The sequence below is a fragment of the Acinonyx jubatus genome, chromosome A3, assembly GCF_027475565.1.
Source record: "Acinonyx jubatus isolate Ajub_Pintada_27869175 chromosome A3, VMU_Ajub_asm_v1.0, whole genome shotgun sequence".
Lineage (NCBI taxonomy): Eukaryota > Metazoa > Chordata > Mammalia > Carnivora > Felidae > Acinonyx > Acinonyx jubatus.
This window is the reverse complement of record NC_069388.1, coordinates 123,605,903-123,629,401: the sequence shown is the minus strand read 5'-3', so window position 1 is coordinate 123,629,401 and position 23,499 is coordinate 123,605,903. Positions and strand designations below refer to the sequence as shown.

The 23,499-nt window shown below is 36.0% G+C and overlaps 1 long non-coding RNA gene across 1 annotated transcript in view; it reads left to right on the top strand.

The window, feature by feature from the left end:
- The window catches only part of LOC128311306 (uncharacterized), a 39,293-nt gene extending 18,357 nt beyond the window's left edge, over window positions 1-20,936 (top strand). The window contains exon 4 of the long non-coding RNA XR_008289667.1: window positions 20,135-20,936. This is a non-coding gene — a long non-coding RNA (uncharacterized LOC128311306). The remainder of the gene's footprint in view (window positions 1-20,134) is intronic.
- Window positions 20,937-23,499: the final 2,563 nt, after the last annotated feature.

Here is a 23,499-nt window from a genome sequence, read left to right as displayed (position 1 = left end):
GATTTTAATTCTACTTAAACTTCCAGCTTGAGGAAGGCTATGAAGAATGGGAACAGAGCTCTGTGCCTCAGAGGTCCCTGTTGGACAACTGAATTCTGAATGACCAGGAATCTCAGGAAGAAACTCCCCTGATCATTCATGCTTTAGGCACCTGAGTTGAAGCTTAGGTATAAAGGAACTCATAGTATTTGCTCTTCTCTTTCAAAACTGTGTCCTCCCTTTAGTGTGGCTCTGTTGTCAGGATTTCATATTGTGATGTAATCCAGCACAACTGGTCCAAAACAATATTAGATTTATTCCATTTGTTAAAAGAAGATATCACTAGTATGTGGCCCTTTTGGCAAAATCTCAACTCTTAGTTCTAGGCATGGGTTCAATCACCTGTTGCTAAGATACTGCAAAAAATATTATCTGTTTTTAAATGTTGCTTTTTAATTGAATATACTGCTGCTTTGAAATATCAGCGCAAAGGTTAAATGGGTCTTTGAAATCATATATTCTTTTTTAACTGAGTATTTTAAAGGGAGCAGCTGCTGTCTCAGTGAAGTTCCTTGATGGAGTTTGAAAATCTCACAGAAAGGAACACTCCTAGAACAACTGCATTATGGATATAGCAGAGGGAGACAATCAGAAATGTTCATGATGAAAATGCTAGTCACATTCGTTGATTCTGCATCAAAGGTATGAAGAAAAATGCGTACATGGGTCCAGAATTCCAATTAGCATCTCCATTAGCTCCATTCAATTTTTTTTTTGCTTTTGTTTTTGTTTTTGTTTTATTTCAGAATAGTAATACAGAGCATATGTCCCTGTAACAGTCTGGGCCAGCACCTCATAATCAAAATCATTAATATTTGTTTGACAAAACATTGTAGTGTTTATGCTAAATTGTCCTATCAGTTCAGGTCCAACTCTGTGGTCACGTAAGTTTTCTCAGACTTAGGAAAGCACTTGGGTGTGAAGAACATTTTTGATATTTTGTAATGCAGATAGGTGATTGTGGATCATTAAAATGGAGAGAAACTTCAGGATATACATGATTCAGAATAATTTTAGGATCAATTTAGACCCCTAATAGCCTGGCCTGTAGCCAGGTTGGGAGCCAGGAGTCCAGCAGGCTGTAGGGAATGGATTGAATACTCACACGAAGTCCAGACTAGGCAAAGTCAGCAGTGACCAGCAGGGAGGGACAGAGGTCTACAACCATGGTTAACACTTGCAAGGTCTGATAAGAAGAAGAAGCACTTATGAACAAAACAAGTGACATAAACTAGGATTCATACTATTCTGGAAGTATTAGAAGTGTTATGAGATAGTGAATATAGAGCCTCTAGATTATTCTGACACCAATAATATAATCCCTGTCTCTGTCATTTCCTGTATCCCTGTGGATATGGCAAAGGGAAGCAGAGTTACTTTAACCAAATGAAAGGGATTTCCCTATGATAACATTGGGTGGGTGGCTAGTGAGATGGCTTTAGGAGAGTATTTTTGACAGGAGGGCCCTGTGCATCTATGAGAGTAAATTGTGGACTGCCCAGGGAGTACTACCTCCCTGGGGAGTAAGACGGATTGTCTTACATTGTAATCACATTATTGTAATGACCTAGGGATTTTAAACAGAACTCAGAGAGGTTGGCTGTGATGGAGTAGATAAAGCTCTAGTCCAAGGAACAGAAATCCATCCCAATCCTTGGTCTCAGATTTGCTTTGCCTTTAGGAAATTAGTTACTATCTCTGTCTTTGGTTCTTCTTCTCTAAAACAGAGACAGCAACAACCTTAAAGGGCTATTGTAAATATTAAATGAAAAATATATGTAAAAGCATCTGTTGAGTAATATACACTCAAATACATGTGGATGTCTCAGAAATTCTGTTACCTGGAGAGTCAGTATAATGAAAGTTAAAAATATCATTCTATGATAGACTAGATTTTTTGATGTTAGGATAGGGAGATATGTTAGTGTAATCATCTGCAAAGTCATTAGATCAAGAATTACTTTAGTTGTCCATCTGGAATATAACACTGAAAAATATTAAAAACTCTACTTCAATATGTATTTATTAAGCAACATCTTCATCTTCATTGTTTTATTTTGTTTCGTTTATTTTTACAAAGTAGAGTGTTATCTAGACTCTCTGTGACTAGGAACTACACAAAGTCAAATCCACTCAAAGTAACCCTATATATTCACTTAATTATTAGAGCAAGACCATCTAAATATAACCCCACAATGATTCACAGTGAACTAAGGATTTAAGAGACAATAATTAAGTCAGCAAGTACAACCCTATGGTTCCAGTTTAACAAAGGAATGGGAATGGGCGAAAGGAGTAGAACTTAATTCTTATCTACCATGACAGGAAAATGAGAGATAGTATCTAAGACAGGTGGGACAAGAGACCAATTACATGTATGTTGTTAAATGCCTGAAGAAACAGTTCTAGAAGGAGTTGGCTGTGAATTGAGGAAAAGGATATAGGGGAATGTATAATGTATATACATAGATATCAATATGTACATACATATCACACATGTACGTACATTTTATACTTTTCAACATTATCAACTTTGTGTCTTTATAGATTTTATAAAAATTAACATAATGTTTAATACAGTTAACAAGCACATTTTAAATGTAATTGTAGTACACACGCACACACACACACACACACACACACACACACACACACATTTCCTCTAGCAAATGAGACCATCATATATCCTTTGTTATCCAAGGTTCTCACCTTTATCCATATTTGTTAATTTAAGAAAAATCTTTCATTGATGGATATTTCAAATCACTCAAAGAAAACATATTTCTTCTAATTAGTTTTTTAAATCTAAGCCTGTATATTCTTAGCAGGAAAAAATAAATTTAAGTATGTGTATACATTTAAAGCTCAGAGCCCTTAATAACATGCTTACTGTTTAGTAACTTTAAACTCCATCTGTGCCCCAATCATCTTATGTAGGATGTTTTATTTCATCTTCTAATAATTATCTACATTATATAGCTTTACTGAGGTATAATTGATAAAAAAAATTTTCACACATTTAGAGCATATATCTTGGTGAGTTTGGACATAGGCATATATCTGTGATACCATCACCAAAACCAAGACACTAAATATATCCATCACCTCCAAAGATTTTCTTCTGTTCTTTGTGGTTTTGTTTTTTGTTTGTGTGTTTGTTTTTATTTTTTGTTTGTTTGTTTGGTAAGAACACTTAACATGAGATCTATATTCTTAACATATTTTTAAATTCAAGATATGTATTGTTAACTACGGGTACTATGCCCTACAGCAGATTTCTAGGACTTACTCATATTACATAACAGAAATTTTATACCCATTGAAAAAAACAATTCCCCATTTCCCCTTCCCCCCAAGCCCCTGTCAATAATGACTGTATTCTCTGCTTCTATGAGTCTGGCTATTTTAAATATTTTGTATAAATGGAATCATGAAATATCTTTCCTTCTGTGACTGGATTATTTCACTTAGCATCATGTCCTCTAGTTTGGTCCATGTTGTCACAAATGACAGGATTTCCTTTATTAAGACTAAATAATATTCCATGGTGTGTGTGTGTGTGTGTGTGTGTGTGTGTGTGTGTGTATACACCACATTGTCTTTACCCATTTATCTGACAATGGACATTTGGGTTGTTTCTGTACCTTAGTTATTGTGAATCATGCTGCAATGAACATGACAGTGAAGACATCTCTTTGATATTAATTACTTTAATTATATACCCAGAAATAGGATTTCTGGATCATATGATAGTTCTTTTTATAACTTTGAGGGACATCTATACTGTTTTCCATACCTGCAGCACCATTCAACATTCCCAATGGCATATAAGGATTCTGATTTCTCTCTATCTTCACCAATACTTATCTTTTGTTTGTTTGTTTTTTATAATAGTCATCCTAATAAATGTGAGATGATATCTCACTGTGCTTTTGATTTAAATTTCCCTGGTGGTTAATTATGTTAAATATATTTTTTTATGCCTTTGGCCATTTGTGTATCATCTTCAGAAAATTTTTTATTCAGTTCCTTTGCCTGTTTTTATATCAGATTATATGGCTTCTTTGCTGTTGGTTTGTGGGAGATTCTTGTATGTTTTGGATATTAACCCCTTCTTGGATAAATGGCCTATAAATATTTTTTCTCATTCTGTAAGATGACCTTTCATTCTGTTGATTGTTTCCTTTGCTGTGCAGAAACTTTCTAGTTTGACATAGTCTCACTTGCCTATTTTTGGTTTTGTTTCCTGTGCTTTTGGTGTCAAATCCAAGAAATCATTGCCAAGACCAGTGTCAAGAAGTGTTCCCTGACTCAATGTCTCATATGTAAATATAAAGAAACACATCCAGTAAATAATGAAACATTAATTTAACTGATTTTGTTTGAAGATCCAGCCTATGTATTCTGAAGGTAAGTTGAATAGAGCTGAGAGACACAGGTCAAGATAGTAAAACATTAATTAACAAAGGAAGCAATGATCATATGGCCAGATAGGAATGTTCTGGAACTCAGGGGCTTCAGATTCCATGCTTTTAATTCTGAGACTATACATCCTCTCCTTTCTTCCATTAGGAAGAGTAGGCCCTGATATTCTCAAGCATCTTGAAAATGTTGTTATTGGTATTACATGCATCATGGAATTGACCATATAGGCATTTCTATAATTATTGCTCTTAAAAATCTTTTAAGGCATCTTCTTATATTCATCCATTACCTGTCCTATACATTTAAATTTTTTACTCCTACCTCTGTCTTCTCTTTGCTGCACGTAACTCCAACTCCCACTTTTGAAGCAGATAGAAAATCTGTGAAAGGTGTTCTGTTAGGGAAGGATATTCTGGTTTCTGTACTTAAAGGTGACTTAAAGACCTGAATGTTAAGCAGTCTGAAAGCATCTCTGATAAGTACTTTAACTGGCTGTTATTTCTCTGTGTTCTTATTTGAAAGCCAGTGTGGCATAGTAGTAGATTTTGGGATTGATATTCTTGGATTTGAAGTGTATCTACCTAGGTGCCCTGAAGCAGGTTTTCTCAATTTTTTCATCTAATAATGATACTCATACATAACTTTACAGTTGTAGTAGAGACCTAAAGTATATAAAACATAACACCTAGTGTCTGGGACATAATAAGTGTAATATAAATATGTAATATACTTATGATTAATATTAACAACAATAATTATAATAAACTGCTTTCATAATTTGTCTCCATAATAATAATAATAATGCTGTTGTCCTTGGTATTATACGTATCATGGAGTTGAGTAGATAAACATTTTCCACAATTATAATTGCTTTTAACAACCTTTTAAGTCATTTTTTTCATATTTAGCCATTACTTTACTTATGAATTTAAATCTACCTGTCTCTTCACTAATGACTTGATTTGAAGACTTAACATGAAATTAAAAAACTGTAATGCTTATTCCATTCTTGATTTCTGCAGACTAAGCATGTTTAAATTGTCTTTTAAAAAACCAGAAAAACTAGATAATGTGCATGATAGAGTTATTGAATTTTAAAACTTGAGAGGACTTTAAACCCAAGGCCGTGTGGGTAATCAGTAGCCCAAGCTGGTCTAAAACCCAGGTCCCCAGATTCCTACCCAGAGCTGAACGATAAAATGCACATGACAGTATAAAGTGGAGAATAAAAATATAAAAATGCCGTTGGGTTGAATAATCAAGAATGTCTCCATCTAGTGGGCACAACATGTAGATTTTGATTTGGGGGCCAGTTTTGGTCTATCAGTCTCAAATTCCCTGAAGTTCATGTTAGAGCAAGATACTGACATATGCCTACTAAGGACGTTACCAACATGGCCTTGCCACAGACGGAGAATTTCAACTTGAAGTTATTGCAACTATTCTCCCCTGTCTCCCAATAATCAGAGGGCTGGTGCAGGCTTCATTGAAGCTCAGTTCAAAGTGCCAGTTTCTCAGAACCTAGTTAGTCCTACAACCATGGGAGCCCCTGGAACAAATTATATGTAACTAGGGAGAAATAGGAAATGCATGATTCTGTAACACAAGTTTTGTGTTCCTAGTGTTTTCTAATGAAGTCACCATTTTTCACTCTTAGTTACTTTGATGTGAGATACTGGTTTTCCTTGTCCACTGGCCATGGTCTTTTCTATGTACTAGAACCCTAGGGGCCAGGAATGTTGGGGGTGGGACTGGCTCACAGTCTGGAGGTACAGACAAGACTTCTTACCTGTCCCTGAATAGAAGTAAGACAAGGTGAGACATTCTTTTGGAGTCTGGACAGGAAATTTTTGGAACTATGAGCCACTTGTCTTCCCTTTCTCTAATCTGAAGTATGTAGAACTATATCATAAATAGGGAACCATTCTAGACACTATGAGGGATAAAGAAGAATTATTTTTCCTTCAAGTTCAGAAGGCAGCTGAAGAATTTACACATAAGTATTGATATAATTAGCAGCTCAGATGATAATAATTGTTGAATACAGAAGTGACCATGTCTCCTCTTCCCATTTTGGCCCAGACAAAACAATTCAGGCATAATATATTAGTTAGAAAGATGTTCTTCTGCTAATAACAATATAGAAGCAGCAGTGGCTCAAACCAAAAGGAGTTTATTTTTCTAATAAACCAAGAAGGCTGAATTAGGCACTATTGGTGTTTTAATAATGTAAGGGCCAACTGCTCTGTGATTCTCCTGTCCTACAGAGACAAAGTGTTAGGGTCTCTATCTTTAAAAGAGATAAATAAAGAACCTGCATGCTTTTCAGAAGGCATTCTTTCTCTGGAATTTGGTTGAGATGAGTCCATTGAAGAATAGTGAAATAAATTACTCATGAGATAATCATGAGTATTCCATATGCTGATGGATGTTTTATTTCAGCTAAATTGCCCTATCTCCTATGTCTAAATCATAGCTGGTACACCTTCAGACATCACATTTGTGCTCAAGGCTATAAAAGGATGAAGGGGGAAACCAAATCTCTGAAAAATAAGGACTTTTCTGTTAGGCCTACTGGCTGAACCTGGATTGTGTAGGAAGGCTCCAAAGAAGGCTTGGAAAACAGAGAGACAGGAATGTCCCAACTGACCTAAGTCAATCATAGCATCTTTTGGGGGGCTCAGCACATTGCTGCTATGAATAAATATGGGCATATGTTGTCAAAGAATAAAAGTGGGATGGGTGTTTTTGAGCCAGTGTCTGTATGTGCCACACTCTTGTATGTCCTTCTAGGTCATTTGCTTAAGTAGTGGAGTAGATACTCATAGAATTATAATCAATTGCTTAAGTGTTTTGTTTTTTTTTTAATCTACCAATAAATTAATAGCTCTTGGAAGGCAAAATCTATGTCTTGTTTTCACTTATATTGTAGGATTTTACCACATGTCCTAGAATGAAAATGTTGCTTAATGTTCTGTGGAGTTACATTAAATTAAGTGCCTTGAGCAAAACATGTTGAATTACAGGATTCTAGGATTACTGTGTTAGATTGTCATAGTTTAGAGATGTGAGTGACCACATTGGGTTTGGGGTGAGGAAAAGGGGGATAAGAAAGTCTTCACATAAGATGTAGATTTTAAAGGACATCTTAAAAAATGGGTAGAGTTTATGTCTGATTTCACTTTATATAACATCCATGGCACCTACAAAAGTATTTTTCAATAATGAGCTCTGTATATATATTTGTTGAACTGAATTGTATTTGAGTTAGAAGAGAAATCCAGGGAGGGGACCTTTGCAAGTAGAAGTTTATAGGTTGAAAACGCAGACAGGAACTTTCCCCCACCTACCTCTCCCTTCCTCTTCCCATCTCACCTTAAAGCCTAGAGTCACAACTGTTATCTTATGTTCAACCCATGGGTACTCAGGATTTGGGCCTTAGAGGAACATATTGGTGACTCTTTAGGGTAAAAAAGAGGGCTGTTTTCCACCTGCATATACTCAGAGATCTGGTATGCATCTAATATTAATTTGAGGCATGCAGATGACAGAGCTGGCAAATATAAGAGCAGTTACTTTTGGACAAACTGAGCTAACCATAGTCCTTTGCTGAGAATGCCTGTTATCCAGAGGTTGAATGGATCTCTGGTTTTAAAGTCTTTGAGAAGACTCTCTACACTCAGCATGTGATAGCATGTCAGCCTCTGCTCTATCTCATTGAGGTCATGTCAGCTGAGTTAAATTTACTGAGTTCATTCAGATGGAGCTGTAGACCACATGGACAAATACATTACTAATAGTTACCTATTGATTTGGAATGAAATAGCAAAGAAACTCTTACTGGGCTAGTTTGCATGTATAAACATAGATCCATAGTCATCAAGGTTTTGTGATTCTTTAAAAAAAATTTTTTTTAATGTTTATTTTTGAGAGACAGAGAGTGAGTGGGGGAGAGGCAGAGAGAGAGACACAGAATCTAAAGCAGGCTCCAGCCTCTGAGCTGCCAGCACAGAGCCCAACACAGGGCTTAAACCCACAAACTGTGAGATCATGACCTGAGCTGAGGTCAGACACTTAACCGACTGAGCCACCCAGGCACCCCAAGGTTTTGTGATTCTTAAATTAAATGAAAATTCCTTTTGCTAGAACCAGGATGGGGTATGTAGAAAATTAAAGAATATCGAAGCTGTAGGGACACCTGGGTGGCTCAGTTGAGCCACGGGTTAAGCATCCGATTTCGGCTCTGGTCATGATCTCATAGTTCGTGAGTTCAAGCCCCACGTTGGGCTCCGTGCTGACAACTTGGAGCCTGGAGCCTGCTTCAAATTCTGTGTCTCCCTCTCTCTCTGCCCCTCCTCCACTCACAATCTGTCTCTCTCAAAAATTAAATAAACATTGGGGCGCCTGGGTGGCTCAGTCAGTTGAGTGACCGACTTCAGCTCAGGTCATGATCTCACAGTTTGTGAGTTTGAGCCCCGCGTCAGGCTCTGTGCTGACAGCTCGGAGCCTGGAGCCTGCTTCCGATTCTGGGTCTCCCTCTCTCTCTGCCCCTCCCCTTCTCAGAAATAAACAAAAAAAAAATTAAAAAAAATTAAATAAACATTAAAAAATTAAAAAAAAAGAATATCAAAGCTGCAAAAAAGCTGAGGTTGACATAAGACTATGTCACCTCTAAGCAAGGAATCTTGATCGTTTCCAAGCAAGTAGATACTATAATTGTCAGTCAAGACTCTTGACTCTCAGTCAAGTAGTTCTTAAGTGGGGCCTTACTTACATACCAGAACTTATCATTTAGACATCTGATTCTGTAAAGTATTACTACTCCATAATTCAACATGGTTTTCTAAAAATATGTTCCATGTGCCAAGCACATAAAAAAGTTTCTTTGCCTTTGAAGCAAAGGGTTTTAATAATTATTACATAAATGTGGCCCAACAAAGCAAGTCTATCACTTCCTGTCCAAGCAGAGTCTGCAATGGAGAAGACTTGTAGGAGTTAAAAACTACATCTGACTGTTGATAAGAATGATTGAAATAACTGTGTCTTAAACCAATTGGGAGATTACTTTTTCCTTGGGTAAAAGAAATCAAGAGGGATACAGTCCTGAGAGAGTGTGATAGATGTGTGCTATCATCAATGTTCTGGGTCCCTTTTATCTTTCTGCTCCACTGTCCTTAACACATGGCATCCATCCTCAAGATTACAAGATGGCAGCTGGAAGGCTTACCGTTACATCCATGTTGTGTGAAGAAATAAGAAGGAATGGGGCGTGAACAAAATTATGTACCTCCCAACTGAGACACCTTAAAGAGCTTTTCTGCAAACCCTACCCAGCAACTCCTCCTTTAATCTCATTGACTATTCTTTAGATGCAAGAAAACCTGTAAAGGATCCTGTGGTTGGTCACATTGCCACATCCAATAATATAAAATTTTTACCTCTAAGAAATATGGAGGAAGATGGATATTGGGGGTGTAGTTAGCAGTCTCTGCCACAAGGCATTGTAAGATAAAGAAGGAAAACATAGACTTGGTTGTCAGATTAATGCCAGCATTTATACATGGTGTCTGGTGAGCAACACCTGTAGCTGTTTTGCTTGTTTGTTGGTTGGTTTTTGTTTTTGGTTTGATGTCCTGACAAAATATTGCAAAGATGTGTACAACGATAAAAATTAAAGGCATTGACAAAATGTCAGTATCTGAAAAGAATTTCCACTAACTGTAAGGCATATGGTATTAAGGAAAGAAAAAATAAATAACTTCACCAGGTTTGTGAAAATAAGACCTACCTGGAAAAAGACAGGAAGATACTTAATCCTTCCATTCTTTTTTCCTGATGTAGATACCTCTGTTTTATGATCAATCAGAAAAAGGCACAGACATCACTGTCACGTTCATTTCAAGGCTTGTCTGAAGCCATCAGAGGACATTCCTTGTGGACTTTACCAAATATCACCCAGCTCATCTCTTTCAATCTCTGTACAACTGTCACTGTCTTTGTGAGACTTACTCAAGATGTCCACCACCTTAACACTCCCTATGGTCATGCTTTGTCTTACTTTTTTCCTTGCTAGTCATTATCATCTAATATGCCATATATTTTTGTTATTTATCTTTCTATTTTTGTCTCCTTCTAGTAGAATACAAGCTCTTTGACAGTACGGATTTTGGTTCCTTATTATTTTATTCAATGTTATATAATCAGTGCCAAGAAGAGCATGTAGCATATAGTAGGTGCTCAAGAAACATTTAACATTGAACTGTTGAACTTTTCATGTGCTCACTATACCACTTTCCTGCTTTATTTTTTTTTTTTACCATAGCACTTAACACCATCTTACTTAATATATACTTATTTTACCTCTCATCTAATTCTTCCAGTAGAATATAGCCTCCACAAAGGCACGGATATTGTCTGTTTTGTTTACTGCTCTTTTCCCACACCTGTAACAGAGCCTGGCATATTTTAAATGCTCAATATATATTTGTTGATCTCCCGACACTCCTGCCAACTAGGTCTATTCAGAGACAGCAACTCATTGAAGACATCTGGTCAGGAAATGTGGGTGAGAAAAACCATGATGCATTGCATCCTGAGGATATCACCCTTGCATTGGCATGTGGAACAGAAACAGGAAAGACACTGGTGGGAGACTTGCTGGGATTTACAGTTTTCAGTGATTCCGTATGTTTGGAGTATCAAAACCAAAATGGTACCTCAGTAGTACAAAGGCCAAATAACTGTATTACTGATAGAATATTGTAATTTCTCCAGACCTATGTAATCAGTGTGCAGATTGTAGGCATTCAATACCTATTTATATGTCTTAACCATACTCCTCTTTTTGAAAATTCTATGTGGACAGGATTTGTATTATATCCTTTGTTCTGAACTATGTACCATACCTGAAATGATGGCTATTGGATATTTAGTAAAGGTCTCACTGGTTCCAGGCTTGTTAGAGATCCATGAAGAGCCAAAGGAGAGATTAGAAATCTGAACTGCATTAGACCTTAACCCAATATCAAAAAACAGGAAAGGGGAAGGGGACATGTTGACCAATGTTGAATCAAGCAATTTCACCATGAGTTCTCTTTTTAATCTGTTATCACGAGAACAGTCCATCCAGTATGTAATGACCAACCTGAACTGGAGACACCTGGAGAGAATGAGTGGGTGGGTGGGACACAGTATCAGCCACTGTCCATTCTGATACTGACAGACATAAGGATAAGTGGAGAGCTGCCTCAGCCTGGCATACAGTAGATGAAACCCCCAAATCCTCAAATTTGTGGAGTTTAAAATAGGAAAGAATGGCGTTAAATCAGTTCTTCCTTGACTCCTGTTCTGTGAGTCAGAGTGTTGTGGGTGGGTAAAAAAAACCAAAAAGTCTCAGACTTGGGGTGTCTTAGGCATGTGAATGAAGTCAGTGGGTTCCAGGCAACAGACTATGACCTTGATATATTCAACCCAAAGACCCTGGCTACTTTGCACAAGATTGTTTATGTCCCCATTTGTTAAGTTCACCTTTCTGATTTCACGCAACTTACTTTTATCACAGCTGTGTCCTTCTTAAGCCAGCATTTCTTTTGAAATGTCCATCTTTCCCAAAGCATGGCTTTCTAAACTCTTAATCATATTTGTTTGTTTTAATTGAACAAATATGTTCTGTGTCTTGGGTACAAGTGATGGCTCCTAATTGGTTACATGTTAGCTTGGCTCGCAGTTTCAGAGGATGGGGTTTCTTTGGTTCTGGTTGGGTGTGTGGAGGGGGAGATAACTTTAAAGCTTGATTAAAGCAAGTTTCTCTAATGTCAGGGTTCCCTCTGAAGAAAGAGACATAATCTTGGAGGAACAATGGGGGCTTGCTCACATTTAGAAAGTTAGAACAGAAGTTTAAAAAAACAACCCTTGGTCCAATTTTCAACAGGATTGTATAATGTTCAAAAAATGAAAAAAATCACCCCCACTGTAACCACAGGAAGCCAAGCATTAAAGTCAGAAAAAAGAAACCCCCAATCCCACCCCCAGAATGAACTACACCATATTGTTTTCCTTTCGTGCTCGCCGATTTCAGATTTTCATTTTCTGTACATTAAAAAGCAAAGGAGACTTAAAAAAAATATTCGTTAGCGGTTTCTGTCTAAATCTCATCATCTAATTATTTTCACAGTGAACATTTGAAATGGCAGAAGCAATTCTGCCAAGATCCTTCTCTCTCTGGATTCCAGGGGATGTTTCACAATAATTAGAAACCCCAATGGGTCTCTTAAGAACCCTTAAAGGGTTCCATATGCAGACTTCCATATGAAGTGGTACAATGTGTAGTTCTTCATTCTCCACAATAGAGCCTGACAGGTCTTAATGTATATTATTACATTAAATGAGATGCACATTAGTTGGTCAGACTGCTGGGTAGCTGGCCCCAATTCACTGAGAAATACAAACCAACCTGGTAACCCCATTATTTGTTCCACCCCCACTCCATATATATATATATATATATATATATATATATATATATATATATATATGATACTATTAATCTATATGCAAATACTCCAGTACTAATTGGCTTCTCATACCTTGTCCTTGAGTGAAGAGCACTGATTTCACTGATTTTACTGGGATTGTAAGATGAATTAATGTATCTCAGTCAGGAAATATTTGAGCTAAGCTAAGGATCTCTTTTCCATTGAACTGGTAGAGGACTTGTAACTGTTCTTTGAGCAGTGAAATATTGTAGTTACAGAAGGCCCAAGGATCAGGTTATCCTGTATTTAAAATATATTGCTTGACTAGATCATAGCATTCTTTTATCTATTGCTACCATGGCATTCTCTGCTAAAGTAACAGGAAACCATTATATGTAGAGAATATTAGATATATTGTCAGGTCTGTTTATTTACCATATTTTGCTAAGCAAGGAACACTGATTATCAACTTTATCATGACTGACAGAAGTTGAATTGGTATACTTTTGTTGACAGTAAGATGCCATTCTTTTCTTAAAGGTTGTACATGGCTCACTACTGGGTGGGTAACAACTCTAATTGGTCTCCTGCTTGATGGGTGTTGAGGAGACTTTGATTCCTGATGCTTTGTGCATCCTTTGTAAGGCCATACTGTGTAGCTCCACAGGCTCTCCAGAGAGCAAGGCAACTGGTAGAGAAGAAGAAAAAACATAGTTTATTTCCTTGAAGGTGTTATGTTTTCAGTAGACTAGATGGTTGTGTTCTCACTTTAAAAATCTGTGAGATTTTCTAAAAAACAAAAAAAGTTTATCAGTATTTTTATCTTGACAAGTTATAAATATATCTCCCACCTTCCTCGTTATGAAATGCCTCCTCTCTGCCATTGGTATTTTAGTACAATGAGCAGTGTATACCACCTTCAGTTTTGGAGGATAGGAGAGGTATGAAATATGAAAAAAGAATAGCAAACCACTTCTCATTATTGTGTTGCTTTAAAATGTTTCTGATGCATTTAAGATTTTCAGAAGAGAAGAAATGTGGCTGAGCCCAGAATTTGATATATGATTATTGGTTCCTCTCCCTTCTCCCTGCAAATAAGTAGTCAAGTTAGGAATGCTAAGTTTTTGGAGATGGTGTATATCAATATTATTTTGAAATGCTAACATGGCACTCATAATATAAAGAGATCAGGGCTGGACTGATTTCTTGAGAGTCAATTCTTGAGAATATTTAAATTCCCTGTAATGTCTGATGGTAACTGGGTAGAAAATGAGGTATCCAAACAAAAAGACGAATGGACAATTTTGTGTTACTTTTAGGAATTAGAAGATCAAGATTTTATGTGCTGATAAAAGTTTCTTAATAAACACGGTTTCTTGCCAATAACAAGCTAATCCAAAGTGAGAGAGTGTGGGAAATTGCCTCTTCATAGCTCTGGAGGCCATTTGGTTCTTTGACTTAAAACATTATCTGGTGATGTATAAAGGCTAAAATTCCTCCACCAAAAGCCATCAATTAAACAGGCATTAGCAGATCTGTTGCCTTCTCTTGTTTCTGTAGCATGAAAGTTGAGATCCATAACTGAAGATAATTTGAATTAAAAGTAACTAGAAACAAGAGGCAGAGTCAGAAGGAGGAGGTCTAGCGGGCCAGGGGTAGGGAGTCAAAAATCACACTCTATTGATGATTTCATCCAATCAAGAGACAGGACACAGTATTGTAATAGGTCCTCTGGAAGATGGGTATAAGCATTTGGAGTAGAAGAGAACCAACCTTAAATCTCTGAGCCCGGAGGCTCCAGCAGAGAGGCTCACAGAAGAAATAGAAAAAGCTAAGGTCTAAGAACATGAGTTATAGGTCTACAAGGTATCCCCCAAAAGAGACATCCATAAACACTCATACACCCCTGAGCATGTATACACACTCCCATGCACCCCCCCCCCACTATAACAGATATTTGGGGGAAAAGATCTGACTGCAATTTTGAACTCCAGCTGCTCACATTTAGCATACAGTTATTTTCAGGGTGGCCAAATCATGTAACCAGTACTGATTCCCACTAAGGTATTTAGAGACCTGGAAATCAATGCTGACAAGATAATCTATTGCTGTGGCCAGGGAGGGAATCCTGTGCCTGGGACAATAAATAGAAGAAAAAATGCCTACATCAAACTCTGAGTTTTCTACATGCCTTTATGATGCTTTGTGAGTGTGGGGAAAGGGAAAAGTGAAAAGAAAAGGTATTTATTTTGTGATAGCCTTATGAGGTCACTGTTGGTTCCAATTTTCAGATAAAAATGTATCACATCGCAGAGACATTGCTGTGATTCCCACATACTCATCAATAGGGGACGGGATGGGTGGAGGAATGGCCTTAAGAGAATCTATTTCATCCAAACTCAGAACAACAGCTTATGGTGTAGATGCTGCTTACATGCACATGTGTTAACTCCAGGCGACTGAAGAGTGTCAACTGGTACTAATAATTAAATGCTCTGTTACTGGTTTGCAGTGGCAGAATTGAGAAAACAGGGAAAGTTCAATAGCAATTTCACATTGAGTTATGATTTATAAGTTGTATTTTATGTTTTTGTTTTCTCATTTTCTAAGGAATATCTTATTGCATTTTGTAAAGGTCTGAATCAAGGTGAAATTAGTAACTTAAACAAAGCAAAAAAAAAAAACATAGGTCCTATTTGTTTTGAGAAGTACTGGACAAACTGAAATGTTATAATACATAGAATAGACTAAGACTTCTACTCTCTTTTTCCACATTTTAATCTCAGATATCTAGCTTCTTTGATAGCTGGATGTTTGTTTGTTTGTTTATTAAAAATGTTTATTGGGGGGGACATGTTTGCAAGCAGGGGACGGGCAGAGAGAGAGAGAGAGAGAGAGAGAGGGAGAGAGGGAGAGAGAGATGCCAAGCAAGCTCCACAATGTCAGCACAGAGTCCAGTGCGGGGCTCAAACTCACAAACTGCGAGATCATGACCTGAGCAGAAAGCAAGAGTTGGAGATGCGACCGACTGAGCCACCCAGAGGCCCCAATTGCTGAATGTTTAATACAGCATAACATAAAGTCTCTTCACTGGATCACTGGTCCTTAAAAGCTGTTCTGTAAAACAAAAATATTCAGGGCCAAATACCTTTGGGAAAGAGTACCTATACTATGCGTACCTTAGAGATCCAAATGCGTGTTAGCATACTGAAGATTCTAAGAGATTTTGCAATAAACAGAAAGTATCAGTTTAACACAGAATTTCTCCAACTTATTTGGTCACAGAGCTCCTTGTGTCCTGTAACACCTTAGCACAAATTAATTCCCTATGAAACTCAGATTCCATGGAACATAAATTGGAAAATACTTTTGTTTATCCGCGATTGGAGACTTCAGTGAGAGCTGAAAAGAAAAGGAATCAGGTAGCAGTACATAGTGGAGACGGGAAGAAACACAGTGCACATACTGTTTAATCCCGGCTCAAGCAATGTGTTGATTCCATTTGAACTGGTATTCTGACGTGAAACTCTTGACTTCTTCCTGTCTTTCATCCTCCCACCTGCCTTTTCTAAACACTCCTAACCTCTCAGCAGGCTCTTTCTTCAGATACTTATAGAAAGATTTCTGCTCCCCTTGAGTTTTCACAACTGAGCCAGAAATTATGTGAAATTTAGGGTTTTGTTGGTTTCCTGACTTTTTGACATCTGGTCCTTTCTATGTATTTCCAGGCATTTTAGTCAAACCCCACTGATTTGGACTAACAAGGGAAAAGGTCAATCTAATTTGGTAAGAAGTCTGCTTTATAGGATATTTTAAAAGTGAGGCAGTTTTAGTTTTATTATTTGCAAAAGCCCATGGTGCCAGAAACTATGATTGTGGACGTGTACAGAGTTCCTATTTTATATACAGACATGAATGATTTGCATTAATTGAACTTAAAATAAGGTTTTATGGTAAGTTTAAATGTTCTTTCCCTTTCCCCGATTTATCGTGATTATGAAGCCACTTTAATTTGCTGAAGACATTTTACTTCTAGATAAAGATATTATTTATTTCAAGTCCTGTCTCAAACACAACAGTTCAAATCAGCAGATCTCAAAGAATAATGCTTGTTTGCATTTGGTTTCCATCTTTACTAGTAAGTGCAAGATATATAATATTGATGAAAGCAAAGAAGTCAGAGCCACCATGTTTTTTTCTTTCCAAATATTTACTCTGAAAATGAATCTTATTTTTTGATGCAAAAGATAAAGTACCTTACACTGTCTCTTCTCATATCTATCACTCTATTTTATTTTTCTCATAGTTATAATTGCTGTTTGAAATTACAATCCTTCTTGATTTGTTTCCTTACATACTTTCTGCCACTCCACACTGGCATGTTAACTCATAGAAAGAGGAAAGAAAGATCCAATCCCTATGGAATAACCTGGGAAAGAGTCTATGCAAAATTAGCAAGTTCAGAATAGGGTCCCCAAACAGAGGAACTAATTAAAGGTGGTTTAGAGAATAAAAACCTTGTTGGCTCTCCTTATTTCCACCACCACCCTCACACAACTGGCTGCCGGGCAGACAAAACAGGAAAAAAACAAAAACAGCAAGAGTGCTCTTCGACAGTACTCAACTTACCTCTTGAGAAAGGCTAAGGCTTTTGAAGCTTCTGTCATTTCTAGTGTAATGGCCATCTCCCTCTACTTGCAGACTTTGAGGTAAAGCCTTCCAGTTGGCAATTTTACACCAGACATAGAGCTCCCAATGAGCTCATTAAGGAGACCTGTAAGAACATTGCTGTAACCACCTACAAAATCAACAGTGTCCTTCATGCACAAATATAATAGAAAACAAAGATTTTACCAGCAATATGACAAAATAAATGGCACTTATGATGTAAAATAATAAAAAAAATAAATAAAAAGAAATAACAAATGAATAGATAGATAAATAAATAAAATAAATAGATAAATAGATAAATTAATTAAATAATTAAATAAATAAATAAATAAATAAAGTCAAGATCAACTAAACCTAAAACAAATATATAATTCATGGAACATAACTAAACTTAAAAAAAAAGTCACAAAGATTAGATCAGAAAGATTGTTGCCTCTATAAAACAAGAATAGTCTGTGGTAACAAAAGGGAAAAATGAAAAACTATGACGAAGAAACACATTATAGTGTCTGGTGTAATGTTAGTTTAAAAACTGTGTTTCCAAGAATATTTATTTGATGTCAGGAATAAAGTATTATAAGGAATATTAGGTAAGAAAAACAGGTCATAAAATAGGAAACAAGACTTACATAACTGTTAAAAATAATACAAGCAAAAGATAGAAGCCAAAAAACATAGACTGAAAGGAAGCCAAATTGTTTTAGGTGGTTATTTCTTGGTAGTGGTTGCATTTCTAATGTTGGTACAGTGAACATGTGTTATTATTGTAATCAGATAAATTCAATATACATTTACAATTCTTAGCATGTGCTATACATGAAATGTCCATTAACCTCATGCTATTTACTTTTCTTTTTTTCCCTACTATTTACTTTTCAATGCATTAGTGGAGAGAATTACTAGAACAATATCATGTCAAATAAACTGAGATTTATTTCTTATGCATTAAAAATACTATGAAGGATCTCTTGGAAATTAAAAATAGTTTGTTTCAATTTAAAGTTCAATAGAAGGGCTAGGAGCAAAAATTGATAACCTTTACCAGAATGGAGTTAAAAAAAAAGATAAATATTACAGAATAGATAAGCTGTATAGAGTACTAACAAAATTGACACTTAATAAAATTCTAGAAAGGGCAAACAATTTGAGAGGAATTTAAATAAATAAACAATAGAAAATAATTTACCGGAGATGTGGAAAGATAAGATTTGTCATTCAAAGGAACATCCAAATGACCTCAAGGTAAAACACACACACACACATACACACACGCACACACACACGCACATGCACACGCACACACACACACACACACACACACATTCTTTCATTATTTTTCCAATATTTCAGAACACAAAAGATAAAGAGAAGACCCTTAAAAGGTAAAATCACATAACACATAACTTTAGAGGATGAAAATCAAGTTTGTACCAGAATTCTTATCACCAAAAACGGATGCTTGAAGGCAGTGGAAGAACATTTTCCAAGCTCTTAAAATAGATTAGTTTGAATCTAGAATTCTATACATAACTAAGTTGTCAGAATATGTGAGAAAAAAAAACCTACAGAAATTTTCCTATGCACCATTCTTAGGAAGTTTCTAGATAATATACTCAAGAAAATAAGGTTTAAAAAACCAAGAGAGAAAAAGACAACAAAAGTTACAAGATACATTGGAATTAGCTGAGAAGTACAAAGAAAATAAATCCCACCATGGTACCTGGCCTAGTACAGGATGGACCAGGTAGAAAAAAAATTTTTTTCAAGAAAAAAAGAATAGATTATTTTCAACTGATAGATGGAATAAGCAAGATTTTTTATGTGGCAAAAGTAGTCATATATTTTTCTCAGCAAGAATAAAAGAAAGATAATTATCAGTGTCTTATTTTTAAAAGTATATAACCATCACGGTAAAAATATACAGCCAATAAAATGTGTCATTTTTTTTAAAAAAAAATTTCATGGAATGCAAGAAACCTATCATGATTTCATTTATGGTTTCTGGTTTCCTGTTTGGCTGAAAAAAAGAATTCCCTACCCTGAGGTTATATCAATATTCTTCTAAATGATTTAGTTTAAAAATTAATTTAAAATTTAGTTTAAAAATTATGGTTTTATGGGGTGTGTGGGTGGCTTAATTGGGTGGCCAATTAAGCATCTGACTTGGTTTCCACAGGATTTTGTGAGTTCGAGCCTCACATCAGGCTCTGCGCTGGCAGCGTGGAGCTTGCTTGAGATTCTCTCTCTCTCTCCCTCTCCTCTCTGCTCCTCCCCCACTCGTGCTGTCTCTGTCTCTATCAAATAAATAAGTAAGTAAGTAAATAAATAAATAAATAAATAAATAAATAAATAAATAAACTTTTAAAAATTATGTTTTATGTCCTTTACATTTAGATTGCTAATCCATGTAAAATGTTTTGTTACATGGAGTGTAATAGGGTTTTAACTTTATGTCAGTGTCATTTTTTAAACACATTATTCTTTCTTTACTGAATTGAAATGCCACCTTTATTATTTCATTCCAGATATTTTACGAAATGGTTTATGCTATAGGCCAAAGAAAGCTGAAAAAAGGTAAGAGACTTGTCTTTTTCTTGGAGAAGAAATAGATATTTGGTAAATTGAAACAACAAAAAGGCATAATACAACACATGTAGGTGTCATGATCTAAGACATGAGAATAAAAATAGAATGTATGATTTTTTAAGCCAGAGAAGACAATTTTAATTATCCCAGGAATGCAGGAAAGAAGACAAAAAGGGGGAAAAGAAAATACAGAAATTTGGAAATATGAAATAATGTGGAAAAAATAATGACCAAGAGAACAGAATGTGCACTAATTGAAAATTGGTTAATCTCACTAAATGAAAGACAGAACCATCCAGACTAGATTATAATAACACACATACACATACACGCTCACACATACAGCAGTTTTGTAAAAGAGACAATGGACTTGACATCTTGAAATAGGGATTTTGTAGTTTACTAAATGAAGATCTACATTCATTAAGAATGCAGGAAAAGTTTTTGATATAATCTAACATCCATTCCTGATGAAACAAACAAATCAACAAACTTCCCAGCAAACAAGTGATAGAACTTCTTCAACCTACTAAAGGCCTCTGAGAAAAACCCACAGCTAACATCATTCTTTTTTTTTTCAACATATGAAATTTATTGTCAAAATGGTTTCCATACAACACCCAGTGCTCATCCCAAAAGGTGCCCTCCTCAATACCCATCACCCGCCCTCCTCTCCCTCCCACCCGCCATCAACCCTCAGTTTGTTCTCAGTTTTTAAGAGTTTCTCATGCTTTGGCTCTCTCCCACTCTAACCTCTTTTTTGTTCCCTTCCCCTCCCCCATGGGTTTCTGTCAAGTTTCTCAGGATCCACATAAGAGTGAAAACATATGGTATCTGTCTTTCTCTGTATGGCTTATTTCACTTAGCATCACACTCTCCAGTTCCATCCACGTTGCTACAAAGGGCCATATTTCGTTCTTTCTCATTGCCATGTAGTACTCCATTGTGTATATAAACCACAATTTCTTTATCCATTCATCAGTTGATGGACATTTAGGCTCTTTCCATAATTTGGCTATTGCTAACATCATTCTTAATGGGGAAAGGCTCAGTGCTATTTTGATAGTATCAAGAACAGGACAAGAATGTCTATTTTCTTTCTTGCTATTCAACTGGAGGGAGGTTCTAGCCAGCTGAACAAAGAAAAAGGAAAGCATCCAGATTAGGAAGGAAGAAGTAAAATCATTTTTATTCATAGACAACATGATCATTTTTATAGAAAATCTGTTGGAATTTACAAAAAGCTACCGCAATAAGTGAATTCAACGAAGTTGTAAGACACAAGACCAATATACAAATATCAATTGTACTTCTATATATTAGCAATGGATAAAAAATTGAAGTTAAAAATAATGCCATTTACAAGCATGTGAAACATGAAATACTTAGAGATAAATCTCACAAAACATGGGGCACCTGGGTGGCTCAGTCGGTTAAGTGTCAGACTCTTGATTTCAGCTCAGGTCATGATCTCAAGGTTCATGGGCTCTGCACTGATGGTGTAGAGCCTGCTTGGGATTTTCTCTTTCTCCCTCTCTCTGCCCCTTCCCTACTTGCATGCACGAGTTCTCTCTCTCTCAGAAGAAATAAATAAATATTTAGAAACAAACAAACAAAAAAAGGGGTGCCTGGGTGGCTCAGTCAGTTAAGCATCTGGCTCTTGATTTCAGCTCAGGTTATATATGATCTCTTAGTTCATGAGACTGAGCCCCACATTGGGCTCTGTGCTGTCAGTGTGGAACCTTGCTGGAGATTCTCTCTCTCCCTCTCTCTCTGCCCTTTCCCTGCTTCTGTACGCTCTCTCTCTCTCAAAATAAAGAAATAAGCTTAAATGTTTTTTTTTTAAGATGCTCTGTACACTAAAACCTATAAGAACACTGCTAACTGAAATTAGGACCTAACCTAAATAAAAGGTGTGATATACTGTGTTGATGGGTCAGAAGATACACATTTGTTAAAATGTCAGTCTTCCCAAAATTAATCTACAATTTCAAAACAAACACAGTCAAAATCTCAGTGAACATTTCTGTAAAACTGGCAAGGTAATTCTGAAATTCACATAAATTCAAAGTAGTGAACACCTTTGAAAAAGAACCTAAGTTGGAGGAATAATACCATCTGATTTCAAGACTTATTAAAAATTACTTTAGGGCTGCATGAGTGCCTCAGTCAGTTAAACGTCCAACTTCAGCTCAGGTCACGATCTCACGGTTGGTTCCTGAGTTTAAGCCCCACATGGGGGCTCTGTGCTAACAGCTCAGTGCCTGGAGCCTGCTTTGGATTCTGTGTCTCCATCTCTCTCATCCCTTTCCCCGCTCTCTCTCTCTCTCTCTCTCAAAAATAAACAAACATTTAAAAAAATGTTTTTAATTACTTTAATCAAAGTGCTGTGGTATTGGCCTAAAGATAAACAAATATATCAATTGACCAGAATAGAGAGTCCAGAAATAGAATCACATCATTTATTAGCAACTTTTTTCCCCATAAAAGTGCAAATGCAATTCAGTTTTAAAAGGATAGTCTCTCTTTCTCTCTTATTCTTAAAAAATGATACTGGATTCATTGGATATCCATATACAAAAACAAAATGAACTTCAATTTATATTTTCTACAATTAACAATCAACTCAAAATGGATTTTAGATTTATATGTAAAATCTAAGACTATAAAACTTCTAGAAGAACACAGAAAAGAAAATCTGTATAGCCTTGGGTTAGACAATGAGTTCTTAAATACAAGAATAAAAGCATAGTCTATACATGAAAAATATGATAAGTTACACTTCAAAATTAAAAATCTCTGCTTTTTGCAAATCACAGAATGAAAAGATAAACCAGTTTAGGAGAAAATATTTGCCAGTCACAGAGTTGGTAAAAATTTGTATCCAGAATATATGTATTAAAATTCTCGTAGAAAGAAAACAAGAACTCAATTTTGAGAATTGAGAACTAATTTTGAAAATTAGCAGAGGATTTGAACAAATGAGATACATGAATACACCACTTGCAAATGAAAGGATCATTAACATCATTAATCATTAGAGAAATGCTAATTAAATCACAGTGAGATACTTTTACCTGCCTATTGGGATAATTAAAAGTAAAAAGAATATATCAAGTTTTGACTAGAATATACAGAAATAGAAAGTGTATCAAGTGTTGGCTAGAAGATACAGCAACTGAAACTCCCCTACACTACTGATAAGAATGTGTAATGGCACAACCATGGGTAAACAGTTTGGCATTTCCTAAAATGTTAGCTAGACACCTGCTATATGATTCAGTCATTCCATTTATATGTGTGG